Source organism: Asterias rubens, chromosome 15, assembly GCF_902459465.1.
Source record: "Asterias rubens chromosome 15, eAstRub1.3, whole genome shotgun sequence".
Classification (NCBI taxonomy): Eukaryota; Metazoa; Echinodermata; class Asteroidea; order Forcipulatida; family Asteriidae; genus Asterias; species Asterias rubens.
Window position 1 is genome coordinate 12,363,231 of NC_047076.1, and position 13,089 is coordinate 12,376,319.

A 13,089-nucleotide genomic window follows, 5' to 3' on the forward strand; every position below is an offset into this window, starting at 1 on the left:
TTTCACTTAACGATTAAAACAATTGACCGGGTCAAGCAAACAAAAGCATCTTTAGCTTAAAATGTAAAGAATGCTTTTAGAAGAACGTTGGTGCAAAATTCTGTCCCAAAGGAGCTCGTTGAGTTGAAGCCTTGCTTCTAATAGGTTCCCCAGAGTGTGATCATTAAGTTTTGGCCGGTACTTTATTAGCAGATCCGCAAGGCCGTTGTATTTAGTTTTTAGTGAACTGTTTTGTGTACGTCCTTCGTCTATTTTGTTTTATTGGCCGACAGAAATCATTTCCATTTTGATGTGTTTTTTTTTTTTTTTTTTTTTTTACCCATATACACCGATGTGTGTTAGCACTGTATACTCAGTACTTTCCCGAGTCCTGTCAAGAAATATCACAGGCATGTTATTCGGGTGGGATTCGAACCCACGACCTTTGCAATAGTAGAGCAGTGTCTTACCAACTAGACTACCGAGATTGCCCGGTAGCTAGAGACAGTTCGAATCCTATGTTTTGGCAGCGGGTACCGCAACGAAATGTGTTTAATTTGCATCGGGGATGAGGAATATATTATTTTTATTCTTATTTGTTTGCTTTCTATATTCCCTTATCCCCGATGCAAGTTTAACATCTATTACATTTGGATGAACTTAAACTGCTGGATACCAACAGTTTGTGAAGCTTGCAGTTTTATCGGCTGCAAGATCCAATTGTGCAAGTTTAATATTTGAGCCTGCGGTTACATAAGCTGATTCTAGCCTAAGTAGACAACGTTCATCTGCATTCAAAAACATAACAAAGTGGAGTATTGATTGATACTTTTTTTTTTTTTTTTTTTTTTTTTTTAAATAAATCAGGTTTTTACATCTGCACATTGCCAGAAAACGGAACTTAAAGTGACTGGACACTTTTGGTAATTGTCAACGACCAGTCCTATCATTCTGATAGCACAATGTAATGCTTTACAAGGTGCTGAGGCGCAGTTTGCTGCCGATCGGACCAGGAACACCGGGGCGAACCCCTTCTCTTTTCGACAAGTGCACTGGGTTATTTTACATGCGTAACATAACACATGGGACCAACGGCTTTACGTCCCATCCGAAGGACGAAGCAATGGTTAAGTGTCTTGCTTAAGGACACAAATGTCACGGCTGGGGATTCGACCCCACACTCTGTTGAAAGTATAAAACATTGTAAAGAAACAGATCCTTCTTAAGTGTAGTAGTTTTCGAGAAAGAAGTAGTTTTCCACGACTTTGACTTCGAGACTTCAGAATTAGATTTTGAGCTCTCGAAATCAAGCATCTGAAAGCACACAATTTCGTGTGACCAGGGTGTTTTTTCTTTCATTCTCGCAACTCCAACGACCAATTGAGCTCAAATTTTCACAGGTTTGTTATTTGATGCATATGTTGAGATCCACCAAGTGAGAAGACTTATCTTTGACAATTACCAATAGTGTCCAGTGCCTTTAACTCCGGTCTGGGTTGTTTATTCATTGGCTCTTGATGATATGTGTATTTATCTACGTACATCAGACTCCGATGCCATTAATTCGTCCTTGAATTAAAAACTGATAAATGACGCACACATAGCTTTAATATTTAAAATAACAACATTATTCAGCAGACATTTTGTTTGGTACTTAGAAGTTTTCCTGTTTAGCACATTGTTGTGCTCTCAGATAATGCAAACAAAATTGGACAAACATAAAGCATAAAAACTGAATGTGAAACCAACATGAGGGTTCCTTGTTAAAGGCACTGGGGTGGATATCACAAAGGTAGTCCTTACTTAGGACTAGTCCTAGGCAATGCTAAGAGATAGGACCGGTCCTAAGTTAGGACTTAGGACCGGTCCTATCTCTTAGCATGACATCTCTGGTTGTTGTCAAAGATCAGTCTTCTCACTTGGTGTATCTCAACATTTCCACAAAATAACAACCTGTGAAAATTTGAACTCAATTGGTCGTCGAAGTTGCAAGAGAATAATGGAAGAAAAAAACACCCTTGTCGCACAAAATTGTGTTCTTTCAGATGCTTGATTTCGGGACATCAAAATCTAGTTCTGAGGTCTCGAAATCATAATCAAACATTTTAGCGCAAAATTACTTTTTTTCTCTTAAACTACGCTATACTTCAGAGGGAGCCGTTTCTTACAATGTTTTATACTATCAACCTCTCCCCATTACTCGTTAAAAAAATTACTTTTTATGTTAATAAATATTATGAGGAATTACTAATAGTGTCATCTGCCTTTAAGCATCTCTGTACTTTCAAAATTAAAAGTAGAATGAGGCGCAAAAAATGCTCTGCTTGTTCATGATTAAGAATTAATCAAACAAAACCGGCGGATATCCATTTGCTTTTTGTTCTAGAAGGCCAAGTTCAAAACGCATCCATGAAGAAAAATATATTAAAAAAAGAAAACGTCATCCTCTATCCCCGAAGGGGTTCTGTATCATCAGTTACGGCGGCTGTCACCCATTAGGGTTCGACCGCAGTGGCTGAATGCTTGGACTCAATGCCAAATTAATATCAATCAGTCGTGCAAATTTATCATGCCATTACTGGGGGATTTAGGAAGTAAGTGCCTGGGGAGTTGAAGGCATGCTTTCTATCTCTATACACAATCCTAGCTTGGGGGGACTCAAGATGTAAAAATGAGTAGACGACCAACACTTTTACCTACACAGAATAAACATCAGTTCTTCAGAATGAAATAACGTAGAGAGACTGTTGGCACTTGTTGATGGATGCATTAGTGAGTTATTCGGATCACATTGGTGATGAAATGATATTGTTATAAAGTATTATTGTCGACAAAAACAAATTCAATTTACATGTAGTACCGGCAACCACTTAGACTGGTCCCCTGTTTTTAGGATTAAGACTTGTATCGGTTTTGTATGTATTCACATGGACATCAGATTTAGCTGACAATCTCCATGACCAATAAGGCCATGTGAAATTATGCGAGGTCAAATGTGATAGAACTGGCTTAAGGCAGATCTTTGAATAAACCACGAGCCTCAAAGTGTGACGTCACATGTTCAAGCTATATGGCGCCAAGCCTTTTTTTTAGGTTGTTGACTACGGTTTAGAGCTATACTCACTTTACATAGCACCATGTAATGGTTAACAGTGTGCTGTGGCGCACTTTACTTACAAGTATAATACTTTAGTAGTCAATACACATAGGAGACATACCTTTGCATTTAGCATTCAAGCTTACAGTGTTAGTAAACACTTAAAAGGAGGCAAAGCTTTTTGGGGTTGTAGGCTACGTTTGAGACCTATACTCATTTTACATAACCATGTGGTTTACAAGGTGTTGTGACGCACTTAATTTACAAGTACTTTATTATAAGGTGTGCGTATCAAATACATTTGTATTTGACCTGATAGCTTATTTGGCTCATACATGCGTTTGTAAATAATAATGGAGAAAGGCCTTTTTTGGTTGTGGACTACGTTTAAGACGTACTCATTTTACATAGCATCATGCTATGGTTTACAAGGTGTTGTGGCGTACTTCATCCTCATGTATTTCAGTCAATACAAAAGTGTGCGTATGAGAGACATTCCTTCAGTTGCATATAGTCTTAGTCCACAGTGTGTGTACACACTAATGGATGAAACCTTTTTTTTGGTTTCGAACCTCAGTCTTGTTGAATGTCTATTTTTTTTTTTCGTTTCCGTTGTCACAACTGATGAAGCGAGATGGTTATGTCCATTAGGCGCTATACAATGAGATCGTGCGTTATATTTAAGTTTAAAGGGACGCTGCGTTAGGTTTGCTCTTGGACAAATAAATCTATCCGGAGTCCCGGACTACAGTACAACATAAAAACTGCACGAAGTGCGTTAACAATGTACGCTTTTTAGTTAATACATTGATATCCTAGAATGTTTTAAGTAAAATTAACGTTTGTTACGGACCCCATGTTCAATAACAGATCTAAGCCATTTCTTTTCAACACAATGTCCAACCAACTATTCTGTCGTTCACAGTACGTCCGACAAAGCGATGATCCAACTCATTCTGTCCACCAAAAATTATGTTTGACCAGTGTTCGACAAACCTTTTCCCGATATTGTATAACTCATTATCTCTGACTATGACGCTGGTACGTAATGGACTTCTGATTGACGCACTCGATGTATCGTTATATTTGGAAAAGACGTCAGGTGCCAGACAGAACAAAAACCTCTACCGGACACGCGCTGGGCACAGCCTTCATCGCAATTTTCGTTTTGAAAAAAAGCGGAAATAAAACCCATGTATTGCGCTCCCTCTCATTTTAAAAGTCCTTTATTGATACTATATACTGTCAGAGAAACGTTCCCAACCGACTTCCTCAAACATAATTTGTCACATTAATTGATTGTGACATTTTGCTTGCCAAGAGCACTCTTAAGCCAGGCTCCAAACATTATTTCGGTGACATTAGAAGTAGAAGAAGAGAAAAAGTCCCGAAAACAAATTTAGCCTTTTTTCAATACCTGTTTTATTTGCCAGCGCGACGTAACTCGTGTCCTCATCCGCGTTACGAAGGTTATCAACGCAACAAAATCTCCCCCTAAGTGATTTACTTTGAGTGCTATGCGTCAATTTTCTCCCGATATGTGATGAGTTTACACGACTATCCCCCATTTTGGACACACTGTGACATTTAGAGAATCACATGTGTTTACCCCCAAGAAATCAGAAGAATCAAGACTGTAGCATGACTGTAAAACGCTGATCGATCTTAAAGGAAGCCTCTTTGCCTAAGAGTAAATCAAATGCGTATAGTGCTCGATTGGTTGACGGTCTGACAGATGACCCACTTTGCAACCCAAATGGACGGCGTGGGAGGTGAGAACCAAGTTGATGTCAGACGGTAGATCGTGCCAATGTCAAACAAACACTTTACGCGGATGAGAAAGTTTGCATTTTAGTTTAGCGAGTTACTTCTTGGAAGGACGTCTTCGGATTTTGGACGATCTGTGGCCTTGTCTTATGCAGTAAACAATTTCACATTTGGACAAAGAGTTAAGACTAGTCTTATCTCGAGTTAAGACTAGTCTTATATCTCGAGTTGGGACTATCCATACGTTTTTAATATCTCCTAGGACTAGTCCTAAATTTAGTTCAAGTCAATAAACATTTATTTCGGTATCGCCCTCACTTGATATAATATGAACAGTTAAGGCCGACTTATAGTCGGTCGCGCGATGGTCGGGCGTCGAAAATCTTTACGCGCGATCATAAAAAGACACGGTTTTTAGGCCTCAGTCTTAGGATTGCGCGCAAGATTTCCATCGCACGACCATCGCGCGACCGACTTTAAACCGGCCTTTACGGTGACAGTTACAAACAGTAGCCAAAATTATTAACAAATCAGCCATGCCAAAATTTAGGATAAGGTGAAGCCCCCCCAAAAAAACCTCACACGGACTCTTTCAGTTTCACATTTAAAGATATTTGGTCCTGTCTTGTACAGTAAACAATACAACGTAATCCCTTTTGTTTTGATTACAAAGGCACTTTATTGATAAAGCCAAAAAGCATATCTGCCATAAAAGGACATAGAACAGACCTAAAAAAAGAAACCAAGAGCCACTTTCCAATGTACCGTAATTGTAAAAAAAAACGACCTTTAAACAAAAATTTGCTTAAAATGGATGTACCAATCTTGAATCCGGAATCTGTTTACAACGAACTTTAATCTAATTAAATCCAAAGAAGGACTAAGTTCATTGGATTCAAAATGAACACGCACGTTCCATTGATGAAGACTTCTAAATCCTTAAGTCTTCTCTACCTTTGACGTGGACATGGTCTGCCTAGGTTGCCCTTGATCTACGAGTGGATGTTACTGCAGACCCTGTACAATTGGCTTACAATACTGAAGTCACGGTACACCCAGTTAAATTGGCTTATAAAATGGTGAACTTCGGTTTTTAACAAAGACATCTGACGAAAACCACAGCAATAGTCTCCTTTCTCAATGCCGTTAGGTTTTATTGCATTTAGTGGGCTGTGTTTTGACGTTTGACTTTAACTAAAGGTGTGCATCAACTATCCTTGGAGCCTTGTTTTCCCACCTCGGATGTTTTCATTTCGTAAAAGAAGAAGAAAAGGAAGAAGAGGAAGAAGAAGATGTTCGCGTCAGGTCGACCCTTTTCTGGGTCATTGTGACACAAACTTCGGGTCACATTGACCCATATAAGGGCCAGATTCCCTGGGTCATGGAAGGCCCAATCGGGACTTCACAGTTTTATAGAGTGAAGCCTTTGCCATTGTAAATCGTACTTGAATGTGCTAAATTTACTCATTTACGAAGTGTTTATTCAAGCGAAGGCATGCTATAAAAGGCGTCTCAACAGCAGTAAAAACAGCCGCAATACCAGAAGACATGCGAGTGTCATGTACACAGTCTATCAATCAATCAATCAATCAAAAGAAATTTATAAAGCGTCAAAATAAAAAGTTTGCTCTAAGGCGCTGATGTATGGGCACAAAAATAGGAGAAACGTTATTGCTGATAAACCTCCTGATGAAACAGATGAGCTTTCACGAGTATCTTGAATGTATGCAGTGAGGTGGTATCTCTGATGTATTCTGGAAGTTTGTTACATATTCTGTATGCTCGGAATCAAATACCACGTGTTACTATTGACATTTCAGACACATCTATTTCTGGTGGAAAAAAATTGAGCACCTCTCTCCACTTAAACTCACACATGGGCCTAAACTGTATTTCAAAAACTGACTTCGTTTACGCAGCACAGAAAGTGGATCGACCCTTGCTTAAAGGATTTGGGTACTTTTTCAAAATGTTTATAGATTTACATTAAACTTACAGGGTTTGAAGATAGTGATAGTGGAAAGCTTCCCTTCAAATATTACTTACTTGGGTGCTGTAGTTTTTGAGAAATTAGTAAAACAATATAATGAAAAAACGTTATAAATGCTAAAAATGATTTTCGTCGCATGAGACGAAAATTATTTTCATGACATTGTTTTACTCATTACCCAAAAACTACAGCACCTCAGCACGTAATATTTTCAGGGAAGCTTTCTACTATTATTATTATCTCCAAACTGTGTAAGTTTAGTGTAAATCTGTGGACATTGTGTTTTTTGTCCTACAAAAAGTACATACACCCTATTAAGATGATCATGTCATATTTTTTCTTGATTAATGAATTTACGTCCTGCGCAGTGTATTAGTAAAGTATCTGATTCATTTTCACTTAGTGATGTTTTTCGTTGCCATATAATGAAATAACCAAAATGAAGATAAACGAATTTAAAAACTAAGTGGTATCAAAATGCAACCCCTGAGACAGATTGATTTCAAGGTAGTAGTGTGTAAGTCACTACTACACACATTAAAAACACTTTGTACACTACAGAAAAGTCATTAAAGGCAGTGGACACTATTGGCAATTACTCAAAATAATTATTCGCATAAAACCTTTCTTGGAGACAAGTAATGGGGAGAGGTTGATAGTATAAAACATTGTGTGAGAAACGGCTCCCTCTGAAGTGCCATAGTTTGGGAGAAAGAAGTAATTTTCCACGAATTTGATTTCGAGACCTCAAGTTTAGAACTTGAGGTCTCGAAATCAACAATCTAAAAGCACACAACTTTGTGTGACAAGGGTGTTTTCTTCATTCATTATTATCTCGCAACTTGAGCTCCGATTGAGCTCAAATTTACACAGGTTTGTTATTTTATGCATATGTTGAGATACACCAACTGTGAAGGCTAGTCTTTGACAATTACCATTAGTGTCCACTGCCTTTAAAAGAAATGTTTACATTTTTTGTTTTAAGCTTATAATAATAATCAAAACGCAATTTTGGAGCAGTAAACAAAGAAGTTGATTTTAGGTTTCATTATTTTGTTTTGCCCCAATAAGAACCCTTTTTAAACTAAGCATTAAAGATCCACTGTCATTTCCTTGTCTTAATCGAGTCGATATGGATGCTGCGTAAGTACTGCCGCAGCAATAGGATTTAGGACTAGTCCTAACCTATGACTAGTCCTTAACTTAGGACTAGTCCTAACCTATGACTAGTCCTTAACTTAGGACTAGTCCTTAACTTAGGACTAGTCCTTAACTTAGGACTAGTCCTTAACTTAGGACTAGTCCTTAACTTAGGACTAGTCCTATAGGAGATATTTAAAACTTAAGGATAGTCCTAAGTTAGGACCAGTAACTCGTCCTAACTCAAGATAAGACTAGTCTTAACTCTTTGTGAAATCCAACCTGAAAACCTTCTGAACCAACTGGAAGAGCTAGGCAGTTTCCTCGCTTGAGGGTTCAAGAAAAGATGTCAATGGCATGTACGAGCATCTTGACGAGGAACTCCCACATGAATGCGGTTAGAAAAGAATACAACGTTCCCTTCCCGGAATCAAATCATGACGAAGCTGCTCTCAATAATGCATGGCTGGAGAAGCGTCAATCGCCTTAGGGTGTGTTTTTATTATTGGGAATCAACTCTCCACAAGTTGATCTGACAAGTTACCTCCCGGCACCCCCCCCCCCCCCCCCCTCCTCCTCTTTTTGCCAAGGTCGATTTACTGAGCCATGACAGGATTTATGTCTGTGTCACGGATGATGTGGTATCTACTCCCGGACTAGCCGATAATAATCAAGGCAAGATTAGCTTTTGCAGTGGCTGTTTCATCTGCTTCCATGGCAAGATTCTTGTCTGTGTTACAATGGTGTCACGGATTGGTAGTGCAACAGCCGGTGTGATCAATTAATAAGCGGCAAGCTCAATTTTTACTGCGGCTGTTTCATGGAAGGATTTGTCTGCTCTCATGAGAGGATTCTTGTCACGTCTTTGCAGTGATGAATTCTGAGACGCTTTTATTTAGCACCTTATAAGATTTAAGGTGCTACGGCGCTTACAGCGGCCACAGCCAGGAACACCGGGGCGAACCCCTTCTCTTTTCGATAAGTGCACTGGGTTCTTTTACACGCGTTACACAACACATGGGACCAGCGGCTTTACGTCCCATCCGAAGGATGATGTGTTATTTGCTCCCAGATTCGTAATGCAACAGCCGCCGTGCTCAATTAATTAACGGCGAGATCAATTACATGGCGGCTGTTATATGTGATGGATTTTGTTAATTTAAAGTGACAGGTCCTTCCTATCTTTACTTGCGGGGTTCTTTTTATTAGCGAAGGGTCTATTTTTTCGTTGTCACGCCACCAACGTTCTTGGAAGTTCAGGTAGTGGGATTCTAAATGAAATTAAGAAAACAACTGTTTTAATACCTTTCGTTTTAATTGCAAAGTGAGTTCAATTTTGGTTTGTAAAACTGTTTGGGTATACAATTAATGTTGTGTTGAATTTTGTAAATATTTGGTAAAACAAAAATTTTCGTTTTGCCCCTCATGTAAAATCTGATACATGGCTAACTTTGCTCGACGGATAACTTGGGCTGGCGTCTTTCCTCGCCTCCCAACCTCGTTTTTAATACCTTTCAATTTAATTGCAAATGGAGTTCAATTTTGCATTGTTAAACTGTTTGGGTTTAAAATTAATGTTGTGTAGACTTTTGTCAACATTTGGTAAAACAACAATTTTCGTTTGACCCCTCATGTAAAATCGGATACATGGCTTAACTTGACTCGACGGATATCTTTGGCTGGCGGTCTTTCCTCGCCTTCCACCTCGGTTCTAATCCCGCTGGGGACACTATGTGAAATGGGTTTTAGACCCATTTGCGTGGGTTTTCCCTGGAATATTTCCCATGGGTTTTCCTCCCACATCTAATTGACTGATACTTCCATTTCATTTATTCTAAACCTGGGTTTCCGAGTATAAAGGCCCGGTCACTAAGGCCCCGATAACGAGAACGAAAACGAGAACGATGAAAATGCACGCCTTCGATTGGTTGAATTGCTCTGCGCAGAATACGCCCACGCTTATTCAACCAATCGAGAGTGTGCATTTTTTTCGTTCTCGTTTTCATTCTCGTTATCAGGGCCTTAGTGACCGGGCCTTAACAGTCACAATAGTTTCACTATTCAGATTATTTGGCTTAAAGGGAAGGTAAACGTTTGGTAATTACTCTAAACAAGTATTAACTTAAAAACTGACTTGGTAACGAGCATTGGAGAGCTGTTGATAATATAAAACCTTGTGGGACACGACTCCCTCTGAAGTAACGTAGTTTTTGAGAAAGAGGTAATTTCTCACTAAAATAATAAAAGACTTATAGCTAGAAGTCTTTTATTCTTATCTGAAAGCACACAAATTCGTCCAACAAGGGTGTTTTTTCTTTCATTATTTTCTCGCAAATTGGATGACCAATTGAGCCCAAATTTTCACAGGCCTGTTATTTTATGGTTATGATGGGATACACCAAGTGAGAAGACTGGTCTTTGACAATTACCAAACGTGTACCCTTCCTTTAAAGACAATGGGCTCTTTTGGTAATATTGTAAAAGACCAGTCTTCTCACTTGGTGTATCTCAACATAATATGCATAAAATAACAAACCAAGCTTCAGTTTGGTTATCAATGAGTTGGAATGGAGTAAAAATCAAAATGACCACACCGTGATGAAGGTCTATTGGGGCACTTTGTGTTGTTTTTGGATAACTATAAATAAAAAGACTGTGTTCAAAAGCAATATTTACAAGATTAGTTTTTACAAACTCTTACCAAATATAAGTTAAACTTTAAAGACTATAAAAGATGCAACAATCAATTAATATCATTCCCTCTTGGCAGTCTAAACATATCTCTTACACAATATTTCTGCATATGTTGCGATACACTAACTGTGAAGACTAGTCTTTGACAATTACCAATAGTGTCCACTGCCTTTAAGCTCAAATTTCCACAGGTTTGTTATTTTATGCATATGTTGAGATCCACCTAGTGAGAAGACTAGTCTTTGACGATTACCTACAGTGTCCACTACCTGTAAGCACAACCTAGATGTCAATGACTGTTTTGTCTCATGTTTGAAAGTAGTCCAACATTGACAATACAAAACGAAACATTCGCATTGTATAGCTTATACAAAAACCCACGCTGAATATCCGTGTCCCGACCAATATCGAACCAGTAATTAGTTTCATCTCAATCTAACACACTCTGACAGAGGCTTAACCTTTCCTTAAAAAGGTAATTTAAAAGAGCCTACTTTGCACAGTTCGCGGAACTTAAACTCATCACGACGTCAATAAGTGCTATTCACACGACAGCCCCTTAACTGGGGTCCCTTGCCTAATTTTAGCATGGTTGTAAAACGTAGTCTTGTTTGACGAGATGTTGCAAGAGAACTTGGACAGTAGAAACAGTTGTTGTCCTTTCACACGAGATACATTATGTGAAACCATGCTGCAATTTAGCAAGGGACCCTTGCTAAATTGTGCTGGTGTGAAAGGGGCGGTTGCCAACAAACATGATTTAGATTGCCGTTAAAATTACCCGGTATATAGCGTGGAGTGTAATGTGATTTTAGACGGGATTTCGCCTCAAGTAGCTTTTTATTAGGTGTTCGGCTAACAGTCGAACAACTATTGTTACTGTTCTGTTTTGTTTTCTTCCTCGCGTTCTTCTTTCTCTCCGAACCTTCTCCAGCAAAAGTTATTACTTACTTTGTACAAAGGCAACAGTGAGTAGATGAAACCGCCACTTTTTGGGAATGATGACGTCATTGATGACGTCATGGTAAGGGTTTTAAAGTTGAAAAACGACATTTGCTGAAAAGTTAACGCCAAAATCGTATGACCTGAACTTCCGGTCGTTACCATGGGTCAAAGTTCGCCTTCGCATTTTTTCATTAAAAAAAACAACTTTTGAGCTTTAAAACAAAAGTAAAGTTTGTACAAACTTAAAACTTACTCTGTACATAGGCACTAGAGAGTGGATGAAATCGCCACTTTTTTTTAATGATGACGTCATTGATGACGTCATGACAGGGTTTTTAATATTGAAAAATGACCATTTGCTTGTTGCTGTATCTCAACGAATAGAAAAGCTATGATGTTAATACTTAGGCATCGGATAGATAAAGATTTTTGTAGTCACTTTGGTTTGGGAGCGAGCAATCTAGCAAAACCACACGAAAATACTAGAGCTGGGACATTGCATCAACAGAATCTATGTGTGGATATTCTTTTGAAAATTGTGCGTTCAGGGTTCGAAGAGTATAAGTGGGTGGTTGTAGCGACAACAAAAACTTTTATCCTTTTGATCACCATCAGCGCATGGAGAGTATACTACTATAACTTCAAGACCTGATGGTTGCACTGTTGGTATTGTCACTATTAAACTCCGGTTCCATTGTGTGCTGTACGTTACCCTCCATACATAGATTTTCTTGTGTATGATTCATGGTTTGGTTTGCTGAATACTGTGGAGACAACAGACTTTGTTAATTTGGAACTGATTGCATGATTTATTATCTCAGTTTCTCTTACAGCTATAGTGAGGTCAAGACTTGAGGCAGGTAACAATATTCTGCGTGTACACAATGTAGCTTTGGTTGGAAGCAGTTTGCGAAGTTACAAAGTTTTTATGCTCACAATTATTTTGAGCAATTACCAATTGTGTCCAGTACCTTTAAACTTCGAAGCAATGGAGTTGCAAAAATCGTGTCGAACACAACCAAGCGAGTGATACGGTTCTATCAGGGTCGTAGGCACAAGACCAATCTCCCTTGATGAGGCGGATCCCGCGGGTGATCAACTGATTAAAAAAAAAAAAAAAACCTATTTGTCGATTCCCACCGTATGAATCAAATTGAGCTCTGACTACGCGCTTGGTTAGAATAATAAGCATAGAAGCGTGCAGAATGGCACATCCATTAGATTGCGATGGACAGAGAGAGAGAGAGAGTAGTGTTCTGTGAGCGAAAGATCATTTTGCTTCCGGTGTGGCGGTTTCAGTTATCCGCCGTGTTCAGTTTTCCGGGTGACGTAGCCGGACATTTCAACACGTTGTTCGAACGGTTTTAGCTTTCCGGCGTGTTCAGTTTTCCGGGTGACGTAGCCAGACAAAAATACCGCCGCGAGTACCCTGGCAAGTACTGTAGTTCAGTGACATAAAAAAAATAACTAAACAAAT

The 13,089-nt window shown here is 38.9% G+C and overlaps 1 protein-coding gene and 1 non-coding gene across 3 annotated transcripts in view; both read right to left on the minus strand.

Annotated features, from left to right (window-relative positions):
• Positions 1-13,089, minus strand: part of LOC117300414 (major facilitator superfamily domain-containing protein 6-like) — a 65,812-nt gene that overhangs the window by 23,589 nt on the left and 29,134 nt on the right. The window lies entirely within an intron of this gene.
• On the minus strand, positions 396-467 carry Trnas-acu. The gene has a single exon. It is a non-coding gene; the product is annotated as a tRNA-Ser (tRNA).